The sequence below is a fragment of the Anas platyrhynchos genome, chromosome 4 (genome assembly GCF_047663525.1).
Source record: "Anas platyrhynchos isolate ZD024472 breed Pekin duck chromosome 4, IASCAAS_PekinDuck_T2T, whole genome shotgun sequence".
NCBI classification, from domain to species: domain Eukaryota; kingdom Metazoa; phylum Chordata; class Aves; order Anseriformes; family Anatidae; genus Anas; species Anas platyrhynchos.
Window position 1 is genome coordinate 47,688,577 of NC_092590.1, and position 14,090 is coordinate 47,702,666.

General features: G+C 36.1%; 2 protein-coding genes across 3 annotated transcripts in view; one reads left to right on the plus strand and one right to left on the minus strand.

Moving 5' to 3' along the window:
- The window catches only part of SYNPO2 (synaptopodin 2), a 91,719-nt gene that overhangs the window by 73,544 nt on the left and 4,085 nt on the right, over positions 1 to 14,090 (minus strand). The window lies entirely within an intron of this gene.
- Positions 1 to 14,090, plus strand: part of LOC101792755 (protein transport protein Sec24D) — a 124,940-nt gene that overhangs the window by 46,664 nt on the left and 64,186 nt on the right.

Below are 14,090 nucleotides of genomic sequence, written 5' to 3' on the forward strand. Positions count from 1 at the left end.
ACTTGAATGTTGCAGGACACAGAATAGCAGAACTTTAAGTGGCGTGTTGGAGACATGATTTCATGCATCAAATTGTAAAATATAAGATGGAGTGTAATGAAAGGATACAATGACCACTTGAGTACTACCACATGCTTTCTGATCAGCCCCCTCTTTGAATGGCACAGTAAGCAAAAGCTACAAGGTATAAGACTGCCTCTTTCACATCTTTGTGCTCTACTAAAAGTTTTGGTTGCTGAATCATAAGCAGTAACAGAAGTTTAGGGTGAAAAGGGCTTTTTTCTGTCCTAACTACTATTGTATTCTTTAAGCTGTCAGGGGAGAGAACAATAAAACAAATAAAACAATAATATTTACTTGTAGCATTTATAGTCTCAAATGTCCACAGCATAGCCATTTATGTAATTAAAGTAGTTTCATGTCAAATAATTTTATTACTGTGAACAGTTGGACTTACAGTGTTGGGGTTTTGAGGAAGTTCCAAGAAGCTGAAGTATGTGGGGCACAGTGGAAGAGCTGCACTATCTGCATAGCTGAGTGAGTGATGATTCCCAAGTTTGCTGCATGTTTTTGGCAGTCAGTGATTTGCACCAGTGGGTGTAGGAGCTCACTTTAAGGCCAGACCAGAATAAAGTAAATGTAAAGTTTGCATCTGAAAGGAGAATTCTGTCTCATCTGTAGAACAGAGAGTAGGGGTAAATGCTTTGTTTTTCCTGACCTTTTTCCCCTTCCCTTTAAAACATTACTGTATTATGTTGATTTACAACATTCTGAAAAATGTGATATTTTCCACTTTAAATCTATCCTTACTGTGCCCCAAACAGAAGATAATTGGGTTTGCTTTTATTAAAATCCTTTCTGAACTTTTTACACTGTAGCTATTACTCTCAAATGAGTCATACAATAACCATTCCCAGTTTGTAGCCAGTTCTCCAAAGAAGCAGAAGAAAAAAGAAACAACTTCCTTTTAAGGGAATGAGACCTGTTTGTAATGATAAACCTCTTTCCATTTCTATTTGAAGACATTCTCCATAACCCAAGAATTGATAGTTATAAAAACACTACCTACTCTATTTGGATTACAAAACCACTCATAGCTATAGAACATTGTTTAATGTTAGCCTAAAGCATCTGTATATACAGTCACACGTAGCAGTATTGTTGAAATTACATGTGATAAGTCAAAGGAGCATCTAGTTTACCAGAAATCTGTAAGAAACAGCCTGGAAATTGTTTAATTTCATTTAACTTAATGTTTAAATGAGTGAGTTTAAACAAAGAAGTATTTAATATTTATGTGTAAAGAAAACAGTTCAAGTGTATGTAATTGTATAAGCAAGCTAACAGCAATTTCTGTTCAAGTATGGTACGATTCCCAAAAATCATACTATGTGAATGCTGGAGTATTCACCTGTTCCTAGAATTTGGGAAAACAACTATATGGCATCGCAACAATTTCTAAAACCTCTGAAAACCCCTGCATTTTAAAAGCAGCTATTTGTACATCTACTCAATTTCCATCTTTAGGAACTGCTGTTTAGGTGCCCTCAATATGGATTTCATTTTTAAACTGACTGTGGTCCTTCCAAGGTTCTTCTGTTAGCCTTGCAACTAGAAAGTAAAAGTTCCTCCGATACAATATGAAAAAAGATAGAAACATTAAAACATTGAGATTGCTTGGGTTTTTTCCTCTTCTGGGTGGAATAATTTTGCAATTGAGAACATGCAGAAATGTATTCTACTTGCAATGTAGGCTGTAACTCAGGTAGGAACCAGTCTTCAGAATCTAGTACTGTAAGAAAAAGAGCACATGCCATGAGACTTGCAGGAATTTTTTAAAAGTTGGCAAGAAAGCCATGATTATTTTATTTTTTTAAGATATCTGACTGTGGGTACTTTTTTCAGGACATTAATTTTAGTTGTGTAAAAAGGGTGTTATTGCATACAAATTAAAATATTTCATTAGAAGTGCTACTTAGATGGGAAATTAGAATAGAAATACAAACTAGCTAAGGGTTGAAGGGGAAAAAAACCTGATATTAAATTCAGATGCAAGAGCAGAGATGAATTAAGTTGTATTGCCATCCATTTAGCTCTGAACCCCTGACAGTATAGTTTATTAGAGAGGTGGAGACAACAGAATTCTTTGTGACACAGATTTGTATTACCAGAGGAGCTACAGCAGACTTCTTCTGTGTTGTTAAAATAAATTAATCAAAACCAGCAGGGGAGAGTTCTTGAATTACAATGGTTGCATTATTAAGAAACTGTAAAGACTGAATTTTTAAGGAAATCCAAGAGGCATGTAGCTTGGGAAAGAGACAGTTGATTTTTAATGCTGCCATTTTTAACAATTCTGGAGTAATAAAAGAAACTGAGTATTGTTTCAAGCAGATCTTTGGCATATATTTTCTATTCATTTAATTATCTTTCTGAAATATTATTATGATGTACTAACCCAAGCATAATATGGCAGCTCTCATCCCACTCTAAAGTGCTTTAATGACATTTGGCCAAAATCTGTGCCAGCTTGAAGACATGTCAGCTATCTTGCAGATGCAGCCATACACACAGAAGTCTGCAGTCTACACATTCATGAAATGCAGCCGTCCTATGCCAGAACACCACTATGTGTGTCTTTTAGGAGGTAAAGTAATATTTTCCAAATAAAACTGTCAAAACAGGAAGGGACACAGGGTAACTAATGTAATCAGATCCAAGGCACAAGTTGGAATTTGATTGAAACACTGTAAGTAGTCTCTCTCCTACAAATAGACTTTAAAAAGTAAAATGATTGCAGGTGGTCAGAACCGCCAGGCACACATTTCCTGCTAGGGTCACTCAGGGGCTGGCCTAGCAGGGAAGCTGCTGTGTACCGAATGCACAGCAGTAACTTTCTGCAACACTCTGGTTTTGTCAGGAAGGAAGGGTCTTGAAAAAGGAGATTGCAATTTGAAGTGGTATTATTTCACTTTGAAGCACGGTTATTTGTTGCAGCATAGGTGTACTTTGTATAAAAGCATTTTGCTAAGTATGAAAGACAACAATCACTGCTGTTGCTCGTATTCCTGTTAAGTGGTGTCTGGCTTACAAAATATCAGTCAACTGTGGTCTATCAATGAGACAGTGACACACAGGAGTTGTATGGCTACATCTCCATTTCCTGAAGACAAGGAACCGAAGTGTGAAAGTGTTTCTGCGTTACCTATTATTATCTAATGGAAGAGCACAAGTAAAAAGCTTAGTTTTTTTTAAAGACATCGTAGTTTCTGTGCATTATAACTTTACTAAACTTCCAGAAGCATTAAATCCAATTAATGGGGACAAAATCCTACTTATTTAATTAATTTCAATTGACTCTGGATTTTGCTGCTAATGAACCTTGCCATTTTGAGACCTTAAAGGTCTAAAATCTGCTAAAAGAGTATGAACATTCTGAAGACTACTGTGTTACCCCACAGTACAAATATGTTCTCGCCTGTGACCTTCCTTTATGCCTCCTGGACTCTGTTGAAAATGCACTACAGTTCTTCTTGCGCAGCTCCATCACCTTCTCTATTGTTATGCTGCAGAGTAATGTCCTATTCTGTAGAGTGTTACTGAAATAAAAGTTAGAACTTGAAGTCATGATAGGCTTTTCCTCATGTTCTTTTCCTCATCTCCCAAAGCAATAAATTGTAGAAATAATGATTAAGGAAGATAATTGAAAAATGATCTGGGACTAAAACCAAAGAAGATTTTCAAGCCTTACTCAGATGTTAGAATAGTGAGTTTAAAGGAATTTTCTGAAAATAATAACAAAAGAAACAAGCATATGCAAATGAGCAGGATAGTCTTGTCTCTATCAAACATCTGGAAAACATAAGCACACATAGAACTACCCTTTCCAAGGATTTAATTTAATAACTCATCCTGTTTGAGAAGATTAACATGTGGCTATAAAATACCTACTTGTCATTCAGAATATTTCATCCCAACCTAGATAGTTTTTTGACAGCTCTACAGTTATATGACTTTAGGACAAAAGCATTCCTTTTTATTTTGCAAGGCTTCTGTTATTCCAACTTTGTTGCAATCTAACTCAGTTGCTTTGTTACAGCCATATGGGACCTCTGAGTAACCTTCCAATGGATAAATCTGGAACTGTGCCACATCTTCATGACTTGGTCTTGAGACTGAACACAGCCTTTGCTACAGAAGCAAACAACAAAAAAAATGCATTTTGTACTGAGTTAAGAGGCACTTTTTGTAAATACATATGAAATTAAGGGATTGGCAGCTGCTAAAACAAAATCCTCCATGTAGTATTTCCCTTTAGATCTGTGGAAAGTGCTCTAAGTCCCAACAAAGGTCAAATACTAGCTTAAAAAGATGAGACATATGTAGAACAGGAAATGGAAATCATTCTGTCTTCTCCCCTCATAGGCATTCTCCTGCTTCCAGCATTTAGTAGTGAAAGAAAAAATAATCTGAAGGAATATCTGACAATATGACAGTATCTTGTTCGTGAAGGGTTGTTAGGAGTTTCGGGAAACCTGCGGTAATGGCAGCCAGCCCTGATCTACAGCACTCTTCCAAATGCCAGACACCAAAGAAAAAGAATAGAGGCTAGGAGGAACCTGTGAAGACACAGCTAGAAACCGAAAAGTTATTTACATGGTTCGGTTCTGTATTTTGGATTTGTTTCTTGAGCAAGTGCTTCCCTATGATTCACATTACCTTGTGCATTGGAAATTGATGGGTGATGTAATGACTTAACTCATGGCACTGTTTCTAGCTCTCTTTAAGAAACCTTTATAGTCAGATGCAAATTTCAGCATATTGTTGATTAAAGAAGTCATTTAAAGATCAACTGAAAAGTGGCATTTTAAGCAATCGAAGAGGAATGTAGAAATGTGCAGTGCTCTCTTTCAAATGAAAGAAATAATCTGACTCAGATTGCCTCAGAAAAGTTATAACTTTGCTGACACTGCTCTTATTAATACAGTTTTGAGGGACAGGGCCTTCTATATGAATTGCTGGTATCTTCTCAAGTTTCTCTGGGAAACATACTTTTTAAGGATTGCATAGTCTTTAATCAGATGTCATAGGTCAGTGCCTTCATAAATTGAATTTGGTGTCAGAATCAGTGTTCGGTTTCCTCTTCTCTTTATTATTTTGCCCTGAAACTTACCTTTTTCATATTAACTTAAGCCTAATAAGTAATTCAAAGAAAACACTTCAGCAAGAGCATATTCACGTCACTGTATCAGAGGGAACTGTTTTCCGGTTCTTTTCTTTTCGCATGGAAGAAACCAGAAAGCTACATGTTGAAGTAAACTTTATCCCTAGTCTGAGAGCATGTTGCAAATGTAAAATCAGAGAAATCAAGAAAGTTCAGGGAAGCTTTTAAATGAAACTAATTCAGCTGGAGCAACATGTAGGTTTTGCTTTAAGTATTGTACAGATATAATGTGAGGTTGTGCAAATTCTTAAGGGATTGTTGCTTTCTTTAGTGCTATAAGAGTATAAAAACAGGGAATTTTTTGTTGTACACCTTACTGTACACAGTAAGGTGTACAACAATGCTACAATACAAAAGGGAGTAGATGTCGCTAAGAAACGTATTGGCAGATAGTAAACTCAGTCCCACAATCTGTGGATTACTAAAAATCCTAATATCATAAGAAGCTGTTGGTGACAGAGAGCTCAGGTCTCATCTGAAGGCGCACTCATCATGATTTGGTGGATGCCTATGAGAAGAAGCTTTTTAGTTGGGTAACAGACAAGTGAGAGACATTGCATAGAATTGGAGCGATAGGTAGCTGCCTCTGCAGCTTGTAGAGGTAAAGCTCTGACTGTCAGCATGATTCATCCAGTCATTGAAATAAATGTTGTTCCTTGTTTTAGATGCAGCACACAAAAATTGAAATTATGAACATTTTACAGCCTTGAAAAAATGCCTGGGTCTAGAGCAGTAAAAGGCTTTGGGGAGACGTTTAGGTGGTTCTCATTTTAGGTGAGTTTGATTGCCACGGTGTAGCCTAGAACACTTGAAAATAAAATATTTTTAATAAGAGAAAGGGATCCTTCCCACCCTGTTCAGTTTCAGCTGAGATTGTGCTAAGACATGGTCCACTCACGGCCTCTCTATTTTTATCCCAGGACCCAGCAGCTGGTGAACTGTGCCAGGGATTAATTCTTCAGAGCTGGCTGATGCAGGAACCCAGAAGGCCTGAATTCAAGCCTGATTTGAACAGGCCAATGCATCTTTAGTTTTCTCTTGAGTCAATTAGCACCCAATATCAATTTGTGCTAATTTGCAGTCTCTGCAACTTTTCCAGGCCTCTTATGCAAATCAGGACTGGAAGCAAACAACAACTGAATGACCCAGGAGGGTGGTACGGGGCTCAGCACCATTGTTCTCAGGCAGAGCATTTCAGTGCTCCATTTGTTCGTGTAGTAACACTAAAAAAAATGTCAGGCCACAAAGATGACCATCTCATTGGGCTTAATTATCATACCCTTTGTACTGTTCTTGCCTGTAGAGAAAAAGAGGCATGCAGGGTCCTCTCACTAGATTTAGATTCACTCGATTGTTTTTCACTGTTGCTGTAAATATAGATAAGAAAGCTGTAAATCTGAGAGTTTGGAAAATACTTGCTTCTGTGGATTGACAAGAGGTTTTAAAGTCAAATCATTTTGCAGTCACAGATTGTGGAATTTAATTCAGAAATCTTTTGTTAGCATTATGTTGGGAATCCAGGAAGTGACTTAAAAATATAGTGCATGTAGGAGCTGAACGAGGGCTATTCAAAGAAAGATGCAGTCATGGAAAAATATGTTGGATCAGACATATAGTGATCTCCTAATTTCAAAATATTCAAGTAAAAGTGGGCAGTAGCTGTAAAACTCAGATAGATTTCCAACATTCCTAGCTGTTCAAGGATGCATCTTTAGAAGGGCTAGTATTGCAGGTTGAAGTCATGGCAAAAATGAAGGGAGGGAAAAGGAAAAGCAGGATCATGAGGAATTTAGGAAAAGAAAAATAAATAAATAAAAAAAAAAAAAAGAAATTAAGAAAGAAAGAAAAGATACTTCAAAGTTCAGTTTAAATTGTATACAGGACCTGGGAGACTTCCATTGCTCCCAGCCTTGGCCCTTGTCATATCAGGCTGGAAGAAACTTAGGTTTGATATAAAGCTTTTTTTTTTTAACTCTCTTTTGTTATTTCTCTACATGTATTACATAGTAGAGTGTAATATTACATGGTTATTTGATGAAAAACAGATAATAATGATTTTTTTTTCTTTAAAGGATTATGTCTGCTTCTTTCATAAGGCCTTCTGAAATATTTATTTTTTAGTTACTTTTTTTTTTTTAAAGTGACCTAATTATAGTAAAATCACAAATCAAACCCTAGAACAAATTTATGAGGCCCCCCTTCAAGAGATTATATTCTGTTTGTATGCAGGGCTTAATAAGTAGATGTTATAGGAAGAATTGAAATGGCTTGAAAAAAGCAATGAGGGATATAGAGCTTGATTAATTTGATAATATGTGATTCTTGATTTGTTTACATATTTATCTTGAATGAATTAATTCTACACCTTGAAATTACTCAGTCTGAGAGTTGTTGAACTGAACAATACTCAACAGCTTCAGTAAGAAAATAACTAAAGCTAATGACCAAAATTTTTCAAAGGTGTATCTGTCTTTACATTCGTTTACCTGTGATTTTGGGGACTGTGAATAATAGCACCATCTAGTGATAATCAGTAATATGTTAGTATTGTGAAAAGGTCATTATTCAGCCTGGGTGTAATCGCACCCTGCTAATTCACTTAGCAATGGATTTGGGCACTTGAAAAGGAAAAGTGCTTTAGATGTGATTTCTGTGATGTGATTTAATGACTAGTATCTTCCTCAGGATACCCCTAAACATGCACAGCACATCTAAATGCAAACTGCCTGACAGTATGGATCCCATGAAATAAAACTTTAAAAATAACATTTTGCTTCATAAACAAATGGCACAATTTTATTAGGCATTATTGTAACAAACCTTCCCACAAGTTTGTGAATGACTTTTTTTGTATTGATCAGCATAATAGATTCATTCCTGTGAATGAGAATTTAAGTGAAACCATGCTAATTAGCTAGGTATCTTTTTTTTTTTTTTTTTCATACAAGTCAACAATTCTAAAACTTTGGGTTTTCCACAGTGAGGGATGTGGAACAGCTGCTTCTCTGTAAGGGTCTTAGACCTTAAACAATGCTGTATTTTAGACTTTGCATAAAATATCTTTGATTAATGATGGCTTTTTCTAATTTGAAGAGTTTTATAAGCAGGTCTTACACTATGCATTCTGGGAGTATTATTTCCAGTGTGCAGGGAGATAATTATGAATATATGATAATATATAAAGCTATTTATCCCTTTCAGATTATTTCCATATGCATCCTCTGTAATTAAATCAGTGGCTTATGGCAGCTAGTCTTTGAAGTTCTCTCTGCAGAATAGGAAAATGTAATTTGTGGAACAAAATGCTGATCAGTGTATTCCAGCCACATCTGTTATGCTCTAGTAGTTCAGAGATTTCAGCGATGAGAGAATTCTTGCAAAGCAGAAGGTTTCTTTTATTTATTTCAGTCCAGAGGTCTGGAAGTGACAGGCACTATTCTAACCAAGTAACAAGATTTAAAATCTTAGGCATTGTTAGGCCTCAATTTTCAGTGAGTTCACTGAAAGTGATGCTTCAGTAAGTAGCTGTATTTCTATATTCAAATAAAAGTACTTCTGAGAGAATGGTAAGAGAAAGCAGAGAAAGAATTTCTTGCAGAGAAGAAGGATTTAAGTTTGTATAGACAGATAAATAGAGATTTGTCTTCAGGAGCACTAGTGTTAGTGGTTGAGTAAAGCTAATAAAACTCATGACAGTGAATTACCTTTAATACAGTAGATCCAGGAAACACCTGGTATTATACAGGCATAGGCAGCCACTATAATTACCATTGCACAATTCTCCATTTGGATGCTTTTCTTCTGGAAGAAAAGCAGGTTTTTGCAGGACATGCCCATCAGTAAGTGGCCTCGAGTATCTAGTAATGTCAGTCTAATACCTATTATTAGCAATCATTTCACTTTCTTATAAATTGGCAGACTGAAATGCCTTCAACTCAAAAGTGTATCTTGGTGCTTACAAAGACTTCCAAGACAGTTTGGAAGTAAAATATACAATTACAAAATAGATCAAAAAAAATTACGTTATTCAACAGTGTTATTGGAATACCCTGAAGTCTGTTTTTATTAAATTTCTTTTTTTTTCCTTTGAAGGGAATTACTTCTGCTAGACAAAGAATACTGTAGGAAGTAGATCTCTAGCAAAAGCTGCTACACCCTTCCCAATGAGGATTTTTATTCATAATATCTGCTTCTAATTAAATATCTATACTATATAATACATCTTAACACTCAGTCCTTTGCCCTTTAAGGTCAATGGCAATTCGCCCATTGAGTTCATGGGAAAAAATGCAACTGCTTTGTTAAGGAGTCCTTTATAGTAATTTTAGCTGTTTGGTTTTTAAAACAAAGATTCTTCTCTTCCACCTTTCCCTACAGACAACAAGCAGTTCCTGGTACTCCTTGTATAAGAGTACTAGGAAAGCAGAATTTGGTGTTACAAAATTACGCTCACTTGTCATTCAGTTTGTTTTTCTTTGTTACCATCAAGTGCTGCAATGGGCATATGATTGTCTTGCTTTTTTTTTTTTTAGAAACTTTCTTGAAATTCTGTATTGTAGCAAATCATGACATACATGACATGTTTATGTATATAGAGAGCATACCAAATGAAACCATCAAGACAGATGATCCGTATAGAAAACCGTAACTTATCTACTTTGCTCAGAGTTTTGACCCACCAACGGTTCATCTGCTAATGAACTGTAATAAAAAACATGTTTACGAAAAACAAAGCATCCAGCTTCCTAAATGGTACCATATTTCTGAAATTTACTTACAAAAAGTCAAGTTTATAAAATAACAATTCTACAACTGCACTGTCCAGGCTGACATAACTCTCTTGAAGGAAAAGGTTACCCATGCTTCAGTTGCCCCAACCCAGATGTAGCAAGGAGATGCCAAACAAAGAAGGAAATTTAAAGGATTCAAAATATGTTTCTGTGGAAGTAGAAAGATTTGTAGGCAGTGTTTCCCTGCTAAACAAGAGAAGAAGATCCTGTGCTGTGCCCAGAACTGCAGCACATGGAGAGCTCAGGGTATGAGTCTATCAATTCTGGAGAGCTTAAAACCAGTTTTTCATTGCAATTTTCCTTCCACATAAGCAACAAATAAAGCAGCCACTTCACTCTTCTTAGCACCCCACTGGGAGTAAGGTGCTGAGGTGTTCTGAAGATTTTTGGCTTTCATGCTCAACACCATGTTATATTGGCAGGTAACCAAAGGATAACACTTTTTTTTTTTTTTTTTTGGTGCATGCTGAAGTGTTTCAGTTTAAACGTGCATTAGCCTCTTCCTAACATCCACACTGCTTATGGACTGCAGATTCTAATGAAATGGGACAGATGGGAAAAATTACAGAAAAGGAAAAAGAAATCCACTGTGTAACTTGTGTACATTAGGTCTGAAATTTAAAACCTTCAAGCTGATATCCAAGGCTTTTCTTTAATGCCTGTTCTGTTCCAGCTAACAAACAGTACTGGTTGCAATCTAAATGTTATCATTTTTGTCCACAGTTAATTCCCTGCACAGAATTGTTCCTTTTAAAGTAGAAGCTATCTCTGTGAATCAGTCTCACTTTATAGAGTGCTAAGCATTTAACCCATGAAATATGGTCCCTAACACAGATTTCTGCTCTAGAAAGTAAATCTGAAGCATGCTGAGCTTGGAAGAAAGCCCTTCCATGATTTGCATAAATTGCTTGCAGTATCCTCTCCATCAATCTGACACAATCCTAAAGGGTTTTGTAAACAGCATTTCCTGTTGTGATATTTTACTGTGAACTTGGCCAAAAGTCTTACTATTACATTCACATTCGCAATAAGAATGCAATGGCAGAAAATACAGAACAATGAAATATAATAATGTCATGCAGTGTACTTTAAATGTTTCCAGCAAAGAACCTAAACAATGGGGCAAAGCTCTGTACAAAGCAACTAATCTGATTTAGTAGGAATACACTGTTTGTTTTTTTTAACTTGTTCAATTTAAATCAGTGTGAACTGTGTCGTTCATTCTATTCCATTGAAAACTCTCCTAGCATGAGAGTTGGGAACGTATCTGTTAGAAACAAACACAGAATACTTCCATGTATCCAAAGCATGCTTGTATTTGTCTAAATACTGTGGAAAGCATGCCAAAACCAGCTTGGTATGTAGTTGTGTATATCTAAAACAGGGTGTACAATCATGTGCTGGTTCAGCCTGCAGCTTTTAAACAACTAGATGGGACTTCAGTACTAAACATTTCCACTGGCACAATAGCTGGAACGCAAAAGTTTGGAGCTAGAAAATGCAGAGCCCTAACCTTGGGAAGTGAATATAAGCCTTTGCTGGTAAAGTTGTATGAAGTTTTCTTTCATAATTATTTTTCTGTTTCTAACTAGCAATGAGAGCTTTTCAGGAACTCAGCAGTGGTGTATTTTAGTTAGATTTTGTGAAACTTAATTTGTGCCTTCGTTTTGCAAAATAAATTCACCTAACCTCTGTAAAGTCCAACATTTTCCCTACCTTTCAATGGAAGTTTTGTCATTTACTTAGATAGAAGCTGAACTGTGTCATCTGAACACATGCAAAAAATGTTATCGGTTGTTAAACTGGGTCAGGGCCCATAAAGGATTCAAAATCCTCTCAGGAAAAGATAGAGAAGAAAAGAAAAAAAAAAAAACCACCACCACAGCTTTCCACATAACTCTTCATGTGAAAGAATATGTAAATACGCCTTACAGGGTTTCCTGAATATCAGCAAATACAGGCTGTGTCAGATGGTCTGAAGAGTGAATTTGAGAATAAGAGCTTGTCCAGGCTGCGAAAACAAACTATGTTTGGAAATGTATTAGCTAGCAAATTTAAACAAACAGTTTTAAATGCAGTCCAAGTAAGGCAAGTTGTGTTTAAAATCTTGTAGGTTAACTCTAAACTCCCCTCCTTTGCTGCCAAACTTCAGCTAGCATGTTTTAAACATGTCTTGCTCTGTCTGCGTTAGCATAAAGTTGTATTCAAATTCTATTTAAAATGTCCATTGATACAAATGATACAAAAGCATCAGCAGGGTCATGTTAGTACACTACTGAGCCTTTACACTGCATTTATGCATCTTCTTTTCTAACACACTAACATACAGTAAGATCTTACTTGACTATGCATTAACTAGTATATTTTCAGAATCAAATGGCACCAAAGTACCAACGCCAACTCACAGATGATTTCTAATGTCATCTGATGTCCCAAAACAAAGTGGTTATTTCCTGCATCTCCTGCATCATGGGAGGAGGATGGTGCTCCTAGGTCATCGGTGCAGAGGCAAGCAGGCAAACAAAAAACTGCTTCAGCAACTGATGGTTTGTACTCATCTATGTGACTTGGTATTTAAATGAGCTGAAAACACAGGTATAACACCAAGTGTATTTGCTGTGTCTCAGCTAGGATGTAGCAAGCAGAACCTCAGCTTCTGCTAACCCCATGTTTTTACTTGGCATTTGGGGCACACTTCAGTGATGAAAATGTAGGAGAATGACAGTGACTTAAAAGTGTTTACTTAAATCTAGTAGCACTGATGTACTTTGTGGGTGGGCCAACTGCGCACTGACATACCTCTCATACGAGTGCCAGTGGCATGCTTTGACTTACCTCAGGATCAAAAGCATAACTGTGCTAACATATCCTATACTGTATTTTTTCTCTACTAGAATTAAATGTAAAGGTCAACTTGATGAAAGTCTCTAGGGCTTGTTCTGCATGTGTCAAGTTTTTCAGATAAACACAGGAAGAAAGCCAAACAACCACACTAAAGCCCACCTCTGTATACATCCAACATTAACTGATCAAATTCAGACATCAACATTTCACACTGATGGTTCAGATTGTTGCCAAGTCTTTGAGTTTCTCTTTCAGTTTCAGGTTCCATTGAATCCAAAATGATGAAACTGAGACTTGAATTGAAATCAGAGAGTTCTCATGGACAAGTGACAAGTCCAAAATGACAAGGCAGCCAGTTGTCACATGTCATTACTAAGGCAAAGGTAAAGCTACTATTTGTGTAGCAGTAGCGGTCCATTTAAGAAATTGGCAAAATAGCCACAAACTGTAAATGTTTTGCATGAAGCCTAGTTGAAGCCATTGGATTTGAACCATGAATTATCAAAGTATTTCACAGAATTAATTAGGACTATAGTTAACATTTACAGGACAGTGGAAATTGTGTGATATTTTACATGTTCCGACATAAAAGAACATCCATCAAAGTAGAGCAAAGGTTTTCAGGGAGCAAAACCATACTGAGTTTCAAAATAGTTTCAAAAAACAAAAACAAATTAGTTTCAAAGTGTCCATTAAGTTCTTTGAAATAACTTGAAATTGTAGAGGATAAGCATTATAATTGCAATTATGCACTGGCAAATTGGTATGGTAGAAATTAAAGGAGGGGAAATGTTATGATTTTGTTTTTCTAAAAATTTAGTTGAAAAAGTTGCTGAAAAATTACATGAAGTTTATCAGCACTTTAAAAAAAAAAAAGAAAAAGAAAAAAAAAGAAAACGTTATGTGTTTCTCCATATACAATTAGACAATATTCTGCCATTGATGAATCAGGGAGAGATGCGGATGCTCTCAAAGCTATAAAGTAGGACAACATGATTCCCTTTGAAGATGTGGTTTTTGCTGATGTATGTAGAAATATATCTGTATTGATCAGAATATAGCCATATTTACCAGAGTACTTCTAGACCTGATGTGATTTGAAATCACTAACAAGTGAGGCACCACTCTGAGTAACATCAGTTTCTTCAGTGTCTTAAGCATAACTGATCATAAGGATTTGTAAGCATCTGCTCATTTTTACTTCTAGGATACCAATATGAGAATGAGGACTG